Source organism: Triticum urartu, chromosome 3A (genome assembly GCF_056163025.1).
Source record: "Triticum urartu cultivar PI428250 chromosome 3A, HENAU_Tu73, whole genome shotgun sequence".
Taxonomy (NCBI): Eukaryota; Viridiplantae; Streptophyta; class Magnoliopsida; order Poales; family Poaceae; genus Triticum; species Triticum urartu.
In genome coordinates, this window is record NC_141875.1 from 36,270,756 (window position 1) to 36,286,312 (window position 15,557).

Consider the following 15,557-nt stretch of genomic DNA (forward strand, 5'->3'; position numbering starts at 1 on the left):
CTCCTAGTGGGAGTAGGACTCCCCTTTCCTAGTCCAACTAGGAATAGAGAGGGGGAAGGAAAGAGAGGGAGAGGGAGAGGGAAAGGGGGGCCGCGCCCCCCTCCTAGTCCTATTCGGACTCCCCATGAGGGGGGGCGCGCCACCTCCTGGGCTTCTGCCCTCTCTCTCCCCTCAGGACCAATAAGGCCCATCACTTCCCCGGGGGGTTCCGGTAACCCCTCCGACACTCCAGTTTTATTCGAAATCACCCGGAACAATTCCGGTGTCCGAATATAGTCGTCCAATATATCGATCTTTATGTCTCGACCATTTCGAGACTCCTCGTCATGTCCATGATCACATCCGGGACTCCGAACAACCTTCGGTACATCAAAATACATAAACTCATAATAACTGTCATCGTAACGTTAAGCGTGCGGACCCTACGGTTCGAGAACAATGTAGACATGACCGAGATACGTCTCTGGTCAATAACCAATAGCGGGACCTGGATGCCCATATTGGCTCCTACATATTCTACGAAGATCTTTATCGGTCAGACCGCATAACAACATACGTTGTTCCCTTTGTCATCGGTATGTTACTTGCCCGAGATTCGATCGTCGGTATCCAATACCTAGTTCAATCTCGTTATCGGCAAGTCTCTTTACTCGTTCCATAATACATCATCTCACAACTAACACATTAGTTGTAATTCTTGCAAGGCTTATGTGATGTGCATTACTGAGAGGGCCCAGAGATACCTCTCCGACGATCGGAGTGACAAATCCTAATCTCGAAATACGTCAACCCAACATGTACCTTTGGAGACACCTGTAGAGCACCTTTATAATCACCCAGTTACGTTGTGACGTTTGGTAGCACACAAAGTGTTCCTCCGGCACACGGGAGTTACATAATCTCATAGTCATAGGAACATGTATAAGTCATGGAGAAAGCAATAGCAACATACTAAACGATCGAGTGCTAAGCTAATGGAATGGGTCATGTCAATCAGATCATTCAACTAATGATGTGATCTTGTTTAATCAAATAACAACTCTTTGTCCATGGTTAGGAAACATAACCATCTTTGATTAACGAGCTAGTCAAGTAGAGGCATACTAGTGACACTCTGTTTGTCTATGTATTCACATATGTATTATGTTTCCAATTAATACAATTCTAGCATGAATAATAAACATTTATCATGAAATAAGGAAATAAATAATAACTTTATTATTGCCTCTAGGGCATATTTCCTTCAGCAAGACAGTCCAAAGGTCATGACAAATCGTATGGACCAAACATCCATGGGACTGGAAATCCTGGTGGGTGCGATAAACCCTGCAATGCATACAGATATTGGAGTGTAACCATAATTGACAAACCGTCCTCACAAAAATATGATCTAGATACTTCGAAATATACAGAATGAATTGAGTGGACAGGCATTAACATAGACCGTTCTCAGGACTGACCACACACCAAAAGCGGCAGTACTAATAAACAATACAGGGTTCACAAACACAAATCAAGTACTGAACAATAGTACTTACTACAGACAAGCAAAGTTGCACTAACTAAACTCTGCAGACTATTTCTTTCCACCGACCTACGGGATGAACCCCGCATAACTGACTAGGCCATGGACTTCGTGTGAGATGTCTACATGCACCATCACCATCTTGTCAACCTTGGAGAACCTAACAGAGTGGTCTTTCCACTCATAAACATGATGATGAAGACATGCCGCATCAGATTTGTTGGGAAGCTTTACAAGAACCACACCCTTCGTAATCGAAGGCACAACCAGGAAATTGTTGTGGTCAAGTACAGCCTTGAGAACACGCCTGACAACAATGCTACAGGAAAACACTAGTTCAGGACACGTGGCGACAAGGACACAACAGCTGGATAGTTCAGCAGTAGAACTCATCATCAGGTCTTCCAGTTCACATGGCATGACTTTGAGAACTTCATCTCCACCGCGGACCTGGTTCTAATTCAAACAGAAACCATATTTTATTACTACCTCCGTTCAGAAATATATGATGATTTTTGATATTATACTCCATATATGACTACATATACGCACATAAATGAGTGAACAAAGACACGAGAACATGTCTTCAAAGGCATGAGAGCAGAGGGATTACATGCAATATCCATAACACAAGTTACTGAGGCAAATATACCCTCTTAAAAGGTAGCATTGATGTTCGTAAAGTACTCCCTCCGTCCCAAAATTCTTGTCTTAGATTTGTCTAGATACGGATGTATCAAGTCACATTTTAGTATTAGATACATCCGCATCTAGACAAATCTAAGACAAGAAATTTGGGACAGAGGGAGTAGTTGAAAGTAATCTATAAGAAATCAGTGTCAACCTCTCGCATGTTTTGGTCAAAAGAGGAATTTAGAACCGTCATTTGGCACACAAAAATCACATGCAAGATCACCCAGAAAGTTGTACTACTAGTACTAGTACTGCGTGTTAGATGAAAAAACACGATCAAGATCGAGAAAAAGATCGTCAAGAAGAGATATTACCTGGACTTTCTTAATGAGGGATCCCGGAGAGGGGGGCTTGGACAGGGCGATGGCTTTGAGCTTGTCTGTGGTAGTCTCGGTGGGGTGCTTGCGCTTCTTCGTACCGTGAGCCTCGACGATTCTGGCCGGAGCCATAGACATCACTTTGGCCGGTGCTCCAGCGTCCATCAAGAAACTGTCAAATAGAAATAAAAGAAAAGAAACCATAATCACAAACCCAAAAGAAGAAAAGAGAGGGAGTTATAGGATCAGTCTCGGGGTTGGAAGACCGGGCCTTGGCCAGAATCAACACCATTGATGCGCTCACCTTTCCTTCTTTGGGAGAGAAGAACAATGGCAGAAGCAGGTCGGGGTTTTCTTGAAGAAATGAGGAACAAGATGAGGCAGAAGCGAGGGTTGGGTAGAGAGGAAGCTGAGAGAGAAGAGTGAAATGATGGTTGCTTCGTCCGTCCAACTTATTGCTGGAAAGGAGGGGGTTTTGTGATTTGACGGCTCATTGGGCATTACTGCGGCGCTTCGATCGGGGTAGTCTACCGTCACTCTACTATGGAGTAATTTAGTGCATGGCTGGTGGACCCCGATGCTGGCTGTCCCACACGTCGGCGAAAGTGAGTAATTTAGTGCATGGCTGGAGGAGGATCCGCATGGTAGAGCGTGTCCACTGTTTTTCAAAAGAAAAAATGATTACAACAAGCGTTTCCACTCTTACGACGGAGGAGTGCGAAACACGGCAACCACTTGAACATACACAGTGCTCCTACTACTAGGCATGTGCAGTGGTTCATACGTCAGTACTACACAATCTTGTTGCTAGTGTAGTAAGATATGACGATAACAAATGATGTTGTGCGCATGTCAACTACTCCTATATGTAACATAGTACCACTTTTTCGACTGTCCGATCGAGAATGAACGGTGAGATCAATGTTAACAGAACTAGGTCCACAGCGCACGGAGAGTATGGTGCTACACTACTCCACGAAACATGAACCATATGAAGCACGGATAGTGTTAGGCAGGGTGTATGAAGGGTGCACGGGATGGGAGCAAAAGTTCCCTTCTCGCGCCACTTTTGGGTGTTTGGCAGAGTGCATGAAGGGTGCATGAGTCCACACTAGTAGGTTGACAAAAATACACGAAGAGGAAACAACTATATTGAGATGAGAATGCAACCAAACACACCCACACGCTTTGTGCTACAGTGACTGATCGGCATCGTCTGAGTTTGACCCAACGGTCATGTTGCGTCGAGACATGGACATGCCCATGCAGAGGGCGCCTAAACACCATAGAAGTCCCCCTGCTTCTCGAGGCGCACGACGTTGGTGATGCAGGGTGCAACCACCCGCAGAGCCCGCTCCCGGTCGGCGGGAGCCAGCTCGTCAAAGATGGCATCCAATGGCACGAATGGATTCCGGTGACGGAGCCCTGAAAGGATTCGCCCGGCAATGGCGACGGCAGCCCGCAACCCCTCCTTGTCCAGCTCAGCCCCCACTATCGTGCGGAGACGGCTCAACTCCTCGGAGATATAGGTGAAGAAGGAGACCAGGTCAGGAAGCCGCAGCTCATTGAAGTCGACCGGGTGGTCGAACGGGTTTAGCCCGACGGCCAGCATAGTCGCGCTGGCACGACGGTAGGCATCGCGCAGCCGCAACATGTGCGTGGCAACTTGGTTCACCAAGTGGCTGAGGCGATCCTGGACCTCGTCACGATCGGCCCGCTCGTGCTCCAGCCGGCTCCCCTGACGGCCTATCGTATCTCCCACTTTCTGCAACAACGCCGCCGACGCCTCGAGCATCTTTGTGGTGGACGCCTGCCGCTTTTGAAGCTCCGTGAACTCCCGCGCATAACGGAGGAGCATGGCACTCCTCTCCTCCTTGAGCTCACGGAGCTCCACGTCCTTGGCCCTGAGCTCCGCATCCTTGGCATGGAGCTCCTATGTCAGGCGCCTCACCTCGGACTCTGTGATCTGCTGGGCCGCCATGGCACCAGGTAGAAGCAATGGGGAGAGGAAGCAAAGGGGGCGAAACGGCTAAAATGCAATGCAATCTACGGGAAGGCGGAGGGAGCGGGGAATCTTTTGGTTTTCACCATGGTAAAACACCAGTCGACGAATTCTCACATCAGGGAGTAGTGGGTTTTTACAGGCGGAGTCATCATGACTAATTGCTGCCACGCCTGCTCCCGTCAATCAAAAAATAAAAAATCCTGCCGCACCTGCTCCCGTTAATCAAAAAATTAAAAATCCTGCCACACCCAAACACCAGAGCAATGCCGCGGTGGATATTTAAATTTACCCGCCGGCAAGTAGATAAAAAAAGGGGTGAAAAAACAAATGTGGCGGCGGCCTAGCTAATCGGTCGAACTAGCCCAACTAGCTAGCCACCGTGCTTCACTGATGTACTTGGCAGGAAAGGTGGTCTTTCGTGATTTGACAACTCATTTACTTGCTTTGGCTCTACGACCGAGGAGGACCCAGAACACGCGCGGTAGGGCGTCCCACGCCAGGAAGAATATATGCGTGCACCACCCGGGAGGACCCCGAAATCGCGTGGTAGGGTGTGCCACGTCTCGGCACGGAGGAAAAATGTGCATGTAAAAATATACTGTATCAGACGTAGTACCTATGGTCCGACCTCGGGACCCAGCCAGTCGGTCAAAAACACCCCACTAGCCACACAGCTTCTTCATGCAAACGTGCCAAGGAGGATAGATGTGATTAGCTCCATCTCGACCAGCCACAACGTCTCTTGTTCTAGGCGATTCTTCTATTTCCAAGCTTTTTTAGTTGTAATAACACCACGGCAAGCTAGCACCGCTCTTCGTGTGTGCCCATGCAAAGGTTAGACGATGGAGAGAAGAGAGATTGAGATCGCAGACCTGGGACCCACCAGTAAGTGAGACAACGGTCATGCACGTGTTGACGAGGCACTCCCTCTACTCTACTCAACGCAAGTACTGTATAAATAAAATCAAGTTATGGGACAAAGCCAACAACCGTTCGTTTTTTCAGGCTATCGACTTACGCTTTGTAGTCCAGGTTGCCAGTTCGAATCTCGTCTTTCAGATTTGTTAGTTTTAGGTCCAAATTTGATTAATGACAAGTGGGACCCCCGTGTGTTGTTATGATATTTCAGTGTAGGATGGTTTTTTGAACAAACACTTTGCGCGGTTAGACAAGTAATGGCACGAGTTACACGTACTTTGCAAGTTTACGAACAAAAATGACAGCGGCATAGAATATCACATCCACCCCGCAGCTTAGATACTATGGTGATACGAGTTTTTACACCGTTGGAAGTGAGATCCAATGGCTTGGGAGTAGTCTTTGTAATTATGCAAAATTTCCAAATTCCAAAGGTTTTTTTGCAAATAAAATATTCAGGCCTCGTGTGTGCTGCTGCATCTTTGATCCAACGGCTCCCCGGTGCTCATATTAGGTGCTCCCCGTAGCTTAATTACCCGCTACGGTGATATGAGCATCTAGGTCGTATGATCAGTGATCAGATGGCACAGGCGTAGTGAAGGAAATATGCCCTAGAGGCAATAATAAAGTTATTATTTATTTCCTTATATCATGATAAATGTTTATTATTCATGCTAGAATTGTATTAACCGGAAACATAATACATGTGTTAATACATAGACAAACAGAGTGTCACTAGTATGCCTCTACTTGCCTAGCTCATTAATCAAAGATGGTTATGTTTCCTAACCATGAACAAAGAGTTGTTATTTGATTAATGGGATCACATCATTAGGTGAATGATTTGATTGACATGACCCATTCTATTAGCTTAGCACCCGATCGTTTAGTATGTTGCTATTGCTTTCTTCATGACTTATACATGTTCCTATGACTATGAGATTATGTAACTCCTGTTTGCCGGAGGAACACTTTCTGTGCTACCAAACGTCACAACGTAAATGGGTGATTATAAAGGAGCTCTATAGGTGTCTCCAAAGGTAGATGTTGGGTTGGCGTATTTTGAGATTAGGATTTGTCACTCCGATTGTCAGAGAGGTATCTCTGGGCCCTCTCGGTAATGCACATCACATAAGCCTTGCAAGCATTGCAACTAATAAGTTAGTTGCGAGATGATGTATTACGGAACGAGTAAAGAGACTTGCCGGTAACGAGATTGAACTAGGTATTGGATACCGACGATCGAATCTCGGGCAAGTAACATACCGATGACAAAGGGAACAACGTATGTTGTTATGCGGTCTGACCGATAAAGATCTTCGTAGAATATGTGGGAGCCAATATGGGCATCCAGGTCCCGCTATTGGTTATTGGCCGGAGATTTGTCTCAGTCATGTCTACATTGTTCTCGAACCGTAGGGTCCGCACGCTTAACGTTACGATGACAGTTATTATGAGTTTATGCATTTTGATGTACCGAAGTTAGTTCGGAGTCCCGGATGTGATCACGGACATGACGAGGAGTCTCGAAATGGTCGAGACATAAAGATCGATATATTGGAAGACTATATTTGGACATCGGAATCGTTCCGGGTGAAATCGGCATTTTTCCGGAGTACCGGGGGGTTACCGGAACCCCCCCGGGGGTTATTGGGCCTACATGGGCCTTAAGGGAAAAGAGGAGAGGAGGCAAGAGGTGGCCGCGTGCCCCTCCCCTTCCTAGTTTGAATAGGACAAGGGAAGGGGGCGGCGCCCCCCCTTTCCTTCCTCTCTTCCTCCTCTTTCCCCTCTCTCTCCTTGTCGAACTAGGAAAAGAAAGGAGTCCTACTCCCGGTGGGAGTAGGACTCCCCCTTGGCGCGCCACACCTGGCCGGCCGCCCCCTCCCCCTTGGCTCCTTTATATACGGGGGCAGGGGGGCACCCCTAGAGACAGAAGTTGATCCCGGTGATCGTTCCTTAGCCGTGTGCGGTGCCCCCTGCCACTATATTCCACCTCGATCATATCATTGTAGTGCTTAGGCGAAGCCCTGCGTCGGTAGAACATCATCATCGTCACCACGCCGTTGTGCTGATGGAACTCATCCCCGAAGCTTTGCTGGATCGGAGCCCGGGGAGCGTCATCGAGCTGTACGTGTGCTAAGAACTCGGAGGTGCCGGAGTAACGGTGCTTGGATCGGTCGGATCGGGAAGACGTACGACTACTTCCTCTACGTTGCGTCAACACTTCCGTTGCGGTCTACGAGGGTACGTAGACAACACTCTCCCCTCTCATTGCTATGCATCACCATGATCTTGCGTGTGCGTAGGGAAATTTTGAAATTACTACGAAACCCAACAGTGGCATCCGAGCCTAGGTTTTATGGTTTGATGTTATATGCACGAGTAGAACACAAGTGAGTTGTGGGCGATATAAGTCATACTGCCTACCAGCATGTCATACTTTGGTTCGGCGGTATTGTTGGACGAAGGGATCCGGACCAACATTACGCGTACGCTTACGCGAGACCGGTTCTCCCGATGCGCTTTGCACAGAGGTGGCTTGCGAGCGACAGTTTCTTGAACTTTAGTTGAACCGAGTGTGGCTACGCCCGGTCCTTGCGAAGGTTAAAACGGCATCAACTTGACAAACTATCATTGTGGTTTTGATGCGTAGGTGACATTGGTTCTTGCTTAAAGCCCGTAGCAGCCACGTAAAACTTGCAACAACAAAGTAGAGGACGTCTAACTTGTTTTTGCAGGGCATGTTCTGATGTGATATGGTCAAGGCATGATGCTGAATTTTATTGTATGAGATGATCATGTTTTGTAACCGAGTTATCAGCAACTGGCAGGAGCCATATGGTTGTCGCTTTATTGTATGCAATGCAATCGCGCTCTTATGCTTTACTTTATCACTAAGCGGTAGCGATAGTCGTAGAAGCATAAGATTGGCGAGACGACAACGATGCTACGATGGAGATCAAGGTGTCGAGTCGGTGACGATGGTGATCATGACGGTGCTTTGGAGATGGAGATCACAAGCACAAGATGATGATGGCCATATCATATCACTTATATTGATTGCATGTGATGTTTATCTTTTATGCATCTTATCTTGCTTTGATTGACGGTAGCATCATAAGATGATCTCTCACTGAAATTATCAAGAAGTGTTCTCCCTGAGTATGCACCGTTGCGAAAGTTCTTCGTGCTGAGACACCACGTGATGATCGGGTGTGATAGGCTCTACGTTCAAATACAACAGGTGCAAAACAGTTGCGCACGCGGAATACTCAGGTTATACTTGACGAGCCAAGCATATACAGATATGGCCTCGGAACACGGAGACCGAAAGGTCGAACGTGAATCATATAGTAGATATGATCAACATAATGATGTTCACCAATGAAACTACTCCATCTCACGTGATGATCGGACATGGTTTAGTTGATTTGGATCACGTGATCACTTAGAGGATTAGAGGGATGTCTATCTAAGTGGGAGTTCTTAAGTAATATGATTAATTGAACTTAAATTTATCATGAACTTAGTACCTGATAGTATCTTGCTTGTTTATGTTTGATTGTAGATAGATGGCTCGTGTTGTTGTTCCGTTGAATTTTAATGCGTTCCTTGAGAAAGCAAAGTTGAAAGATGATGGTAGCAATTACACGGACTGGGTCCGTAACTTGAGGATTATCCTCATTGCTGCACAGAAGAATTACGTCCTGGAAGCACCGCTGGGTGCCAGGCCTGCTGCTGGAGCAACACCAGATGTTATGAACGTCTGGCAGAGCAAAGCTGATGACTACTCGATAGTTCAGTGTGCCATGCTTTACGGCTTAGAATCGGGACTTCAACGATGTTTTGAACGTCATGGAGCATATGAGATGTTCCAGGAGTTGAAGTTAATATTTCAAGCAAATGCCCGGATTGAGAGATATGAAGTCTCCAATAAGTTCTATAGCTGCAAGATGGAGGAGAACAGTTCTGTCAGTGAGCATATACTCAAAATGTCTGGGTATAATAATCACTTGATTCAATTGGGAGTTAATCTTCCAGACGATTGCGTCATTGACAGAATTCTCCAATCACTGCCACCAAGCTACAAGAGCTTTGTGATGAACTATAATATGCAAGGGATGAATAAGACTATTCCCGAGCTCTTCGCAATGCTGAAAGCTGCGGAGGTAGAAATCAAGAAGGAGCATCAAGTGTTGATGGTCAACAAGACCACTAGTTTCAAGAAAAAGGGCAAAGGGAAGAAGAAGGGGAACTTCAAGAAGAACGGCAAGCAAGTTGCTGCTCAAGAGAAGAAACCCAAGTCTGGACCTAAGCCTGAAACTGAGTGCTTCTACTGCAAGCAGACTGGTCACTGGAAGCGGAACTGCCCCAAGTATTTGGCGGATAAGAAGGATGGCAAGGTGAACAAAGGTATATGTGATATACATGTTATTGATGTGTACCTTACTAATGCTCGCAGTAGCACCTGGGTATTTGATACTAGTTCTGTTGCTATTATTTACAACTCGAAACAGGGACTACGGATTAAGCGAAGATTGGCTAAGGACGAGGTGACGATGCGCGTGGGAAACGGTTCCAAAGTCGATGTGATCGCGGTCGGCACGCTACCTCTACATCTACCTTCGGGATTAGTATTAGACCTGAATAATTGTTATTTGGTGCCAGCGTTGAGCATGAACATTATATCTGGATCTTGTTTAATGCGAGACGGTTATTCATTTAAATCAGAGAATAATGGTTGTTCTATTTATATGAGTAATATCTTTTATGGTCATGCACCCTTGAAGAGTGGTCTATTCTTATTGAATCTCGATAGTAGTGATACACATATTCATAATGTTGAAGCCAAAAGATGCAGAGTTGATAATGATGGTGCAACTTATTTGTGGCACTGCCGTTTAGGTCATATCGGTGTAAAGCGCATGAAGAAACTCCATACTGATGGACTTTTGGAACCTCTTGATTGTGAATCACTTGGTACTTGCGAACTGTGCCTCATGGGCAAGATGACTAAAACACCGTTCTCCGGTACTATGGAGAGAGCAACAGATTTTTTGAAATCATACATACAGATGTATGTGGTCCGATGAATGTTGAGGCTCGTGGCGGATATCGTTATTTTCTCACCTTCACAGATGACTTAAGCAGATATGGGTATATCTACTTAATGAAACATAAGTCTGAAACATTTGAAAAGTTCAAAGAATTTCAGAGTGAAGTTGAAAATCATCGTAACAAGAAAATAAAGTTTCTACAATCTGATCGTGGAGGAGAATATTTGAGTTACGAGTTTGGTGTACATTTGAAAAATTGTGGAATAGTTTCGCAACTCACGCCACCCGGAACACCACAGCGTAATGGTGTGTCCGAACGTCGTAATCGTACTTTACTAGATATGGTGCGATCTATGATGTCTCTTACTGATTTACCGCTATCGTTTTGGGGATACGCTCTAGAGATGGCCACATTCACGTTAAATAGGGCACCATCAAATCCGTTGAGACGACGCCTTATGAACTGTGGTTTGGCAAGAAACCAAAGTTGTCGTTTCTGAAAGTTTGGGGCTGCGATGCTTATGTGATAAGGCTTCAACCTGATAAGCTTGAACCCAAATCGGAGAAATGTGTCTTCATAGGATATCCAAAGGAAACTATTAGATACACCTTCTATCACAGATCCGAAGGCAAGACTTTTGTTGCTAAATTCGAAAACTTTCTGGAGAAGGAGTTTCTCTCGAAAGAAGTGAGTGGGAGGAAAGTAGAACTTGACGAGGTAACTGTACCTGCTCCATTATTGGAAAGTAGTACATCACAGAAAATTGTTTCAGTGACACCTACACTAGTTAGTGAGGAAGCTAATGATAATGATCATGAAACTTCAGATCAAGATATTACTGAACCTCGTAGATCAACCAGAGTGAGATCCACGCCAGAATGGTACGGTAATCCTGTTCTGGAAGTCATGCTGCTAGATCATGATGAACCTACGAACTATGAAGAAGCGATGGTGAGCCCAAATTCCGCAAAATGGCTTGAAGCCATGAAATCTGAGATGGGATCCATGTATGAGAACAAAGTATGGACTTTGGTTGACTTGCCCGATGATCGGCAAGCAATTGAGAATAAAAGGATCTTCAAGAAGAAGATTGACGCTGACGGTAATGTTACTGTCTACAAAGCTCGACTTGTCGCAAAAGGTTTTCGACAAGTTCAAGGGGTTGACTATGATGAGACTTTCTCACCCGTAGCGATGCTTAAGTCTGTCCAAATCATGTTAGCAATTGCCGCATTTTATAATTATGAAATTTGGCAGATGGATGTCAAAACTGCATTCCTGAATGGATTTCTGGAAGAAGAGTTGTATATGATGCAACCGGAAGGTTTTGTCGATCCAAAGGGAGCTAACAAAGTGTGCAAGCTCCAGCGATCCATTTATGGACTGGTGCAAGCCTCTCGGAGTTGGAATAAACGCTTTGATAGTGTGATCAAAGCATTTGGTTTTATACAGACTTTCGGAGAAGCCTGTATTTACAAGAAAGTGAGTGGGAGCTCTATAGCATTTCTGATATTATATGTGGATGACATATTACTGATTGGAAATGATATAGAATTTCTGGATAGCATAAAGGGATACTTGAATAAGAGTTTTTCAATAAAGGACCTCGGTGAAGCTGCTTACATATTAGGCATAAAGATCTATAGAGATAGATCAAGACGCTTAATTGGACTTTCACAAAGCACATACCTTGACAAGATTCTGAAAAAGTTCAAAATGGATCAAGCAAAGAAAGGGTTCTTGCCTGTGTTACAAGGTGTGAAGTTGAGTCAGACTCAATGCCCGACCACTGCAGAAGATAGAGAGAAAATGAAAGATGTTCCCTATGCTTCAGCCATAGGCTCTATCATGTATGCAATGCTGTGTACCAGACCTGATGTGTGCCTTGCTATAAGTTTAGCAGGGAGGTACCAAAGTAATCCAGGAGTGGATCACTGGACATCGGTCAAGAACATCCTGAAATACCTGAAAAGGACTAAGGATATGTTTCTCGTATATGGAGGTGACAAAGAGCTCATTGTAAACGGTTACGTTGATGCAAGCTTTGACACTGATCCGGACGATTCTAAATCGCAAACCGGATACGTGTTTACATTAAACGGTGGAGCTGTCAGTTGGTGCAGTTCTAAACAAAGCGTCGTAGCGGGATCTACATGTGAAGCGGAGTACATAGCTGCTTCGGAAGCAGCAAATGAAGGAGTTTGGATGAAGGAGTTCATATCCGATCTAGGTGTCATACCTATTGCATCGGGTCTAATGAAAATCTTTTGTGACAATACTGGTGCAATTGCCTTGGCAAAGGAATCCAGATTTCACAAGAGAACCAAGCACATCAAGAGACGCTTCAATTCCATCCGGGATCTAGTCCAGGTGGGAGACATAGAGATTTGCAAGATACATACGGATCTGAATGTTGCAGACCCGTTGACTAAGCCTCTTCCACGAGCAAAACATGATCAGCACCAAGGCTCCATGGGTGTTAGAATCATTACTATGTAATCTAGATTATTGACTCTAGTGCAAGTGGGAGACTGAAGGAAATATGCCCTAGAGGCAATAATAAAGTTATTATTTATTTCCTTATATCATGATAAATGTTTATTATTCATGCTAGAATTGTATTAACCGGAAACATAATACATGTGTGAATACATAGACAAACAGAGTGTCACTAGTATGCCTCTACTTGACTAGCTCATTAATCAAAGATGGTTATGTTTCCTAACCATGAACAAAGAGTTGTTATTTGATTAATGGGATCACATCATTAGGTGAATGATCTGATTGACATGACCCATTCTATTAGCTTAGCACCCGATCGTTTAGTATGTTGCTATTGCTTTCTTCATGACTTATACATGTTCCTATGACTATGAGATTATGCAACTCCCGTTTGCCGGAGGAACACTTTGTGTGCTACCAAACGTCACAACGTAAATGGGTGATTATAAAGGAGCTCTACAGGTGTCTCCAAAGGTAGATGTTGGGTTGGCGTATTTCGAGATTAGGATTTGTCACTCCGATTGTCGGAGAGGTATCTCTGGGCCCTCTCGGTAATGCACATTACATAAGCCTTGCAAGCATTGCAACTAATAAGTTATTTGCGAGATGATGTATTACGGAACGAGTAAAGAGACTTGCCGGTAGCGAGATTGAACTAGGTATTGGATACCGACGATCGAATCTCGGGCAAGTAACATACCGATGACAAAGGGAACAACGTATGTTGTTATGCGGTCTGACCGATAAAGATCTTCGTAGAATATGTGGGAGCCAATATGGGCATCCAGGTCCCGCTATTGGTTATTGGCCAGAGATTTGTCTCAGTCATGTCTACATTGTTCTCCAACCGTAGGGTCCGCACGCTTAACGTTACGATGACAGTTATTATGAGTTTATGCATTTTGATGTACCGAAGTTAGTTCGGAGTCCCGGATGTGATCACGGACATGACGAGGAGTCTTGAAATGGTCGAGACATAAAGATCGATATATTGGAAGCCTATCACTAAAAGAAATATGTCAACTTGTGACCACCACTATTGGTCACTGAATGGTCACAAATTTCCATTTATGACCTTTTTGTGACCAAAAACATAAGGTCAAAAGCTGGCCGTCGTAAACTGACTATAGCGACCTTTCTTCTGGAATGGTCGTAGACGTTTATGACCAAAATATTCCTACTGTGGCGTTTTGGTCACTAGCAACCTCCCCAGGCCACGTAGGCATCCGGCGTGGCAAGCTGATGTGGCACAAGATTCAGCCTGGTCCAATTCAGTTTTCTACATGAGCCTAGCCCAACAATTCGGCCCATTTGTTGTTTTTTCCTGTGCTTTTATTAGCTACATGGGTCTGACCCAGTAATTCGGCCCATGTATTTTTTAGGCAAGCCCTTTTAATATATGTATTTTATGCTGATTTTGGTTAGCTACATGGGCCTGGCTTACAATTTGGCCTTTTTATTTTCTAGCACACAACATTTTGCAGTCAATTTATTTTTTATTTCCAGCTTTTTTTCCCAGCTCCAGTTTACAGATGGGTCCCAAATGTCAGATTTTTCACAGCTTATTAATAAGCAATATATATGTATATATCAAACAGTTAGAAGAGAGAAATCATATGAAAATCTTCAAATAATAGCTAAAATAAGTTTATTACAATATGCTATACAGAACAGAACACGTGAAACTACATACACTCATTCACATTACACAACCAGTTTCCATACACTCATTCACATCACATCAACCAATTTAACCATCGAATCTTGTATACCCAGGAACTTCCGCTTATGTGCAGACCTACAGGAAGGGCATCTCTCCAGCATCATCTCTCTCCAGCATTCACTGCTTCGCACTTGGCTTCACGGCTTCACACTCAGAAAAATTAGGACTGGAGCTCCTGTAAAAGAGCGAACATAAAGGAAAAAAATTAGGCTAGGAGCTCCTGAAAAAGAGTGAACGCATAAAGGAAAACAAGTAAGAAAACTATACAGGAAAACAAGTAGAGTGTATTGAGCATATATATGTTGTCCCTGGAAGGCGATGAAACCAGATTATCATAATTCACGCTTTAAACATCAAACCAAATTTACAAGTGAGCATGGCTAGAGTTCACAGAAACGATTCAAATCCAAAACTTAGGGGTGGCTGGGAGAACAGAGAGGGGATGCACCGCTCTAGCAGAGGGCGGCACCGAGGACTGAGTCGCCGTCAATGCTTCTGGTGCGCTCCAGTCGCCTACATGTCAGGAGTTTTGTGACTCGTGAAGATACATCTATGCACCAAAGCAGCAGTTCATTTACCAAAAGAAAATAACAGTTCAAGCATCATGGTACCAACACCAATTTATCGACAGCTCAACACCAAAAAAGTAAGTTAAATTGAAAATGCCATACTCAGACCATTTCATCCTCAGTACACGTAATGTGTTGTGCACTCTACACATAACAAGCAGGCTACTAGAAATTACTACAAGGAGAACACACCTCATATACAGAATTCACACTTGACAATTACAATAGGCGCTGCACATATATGGAG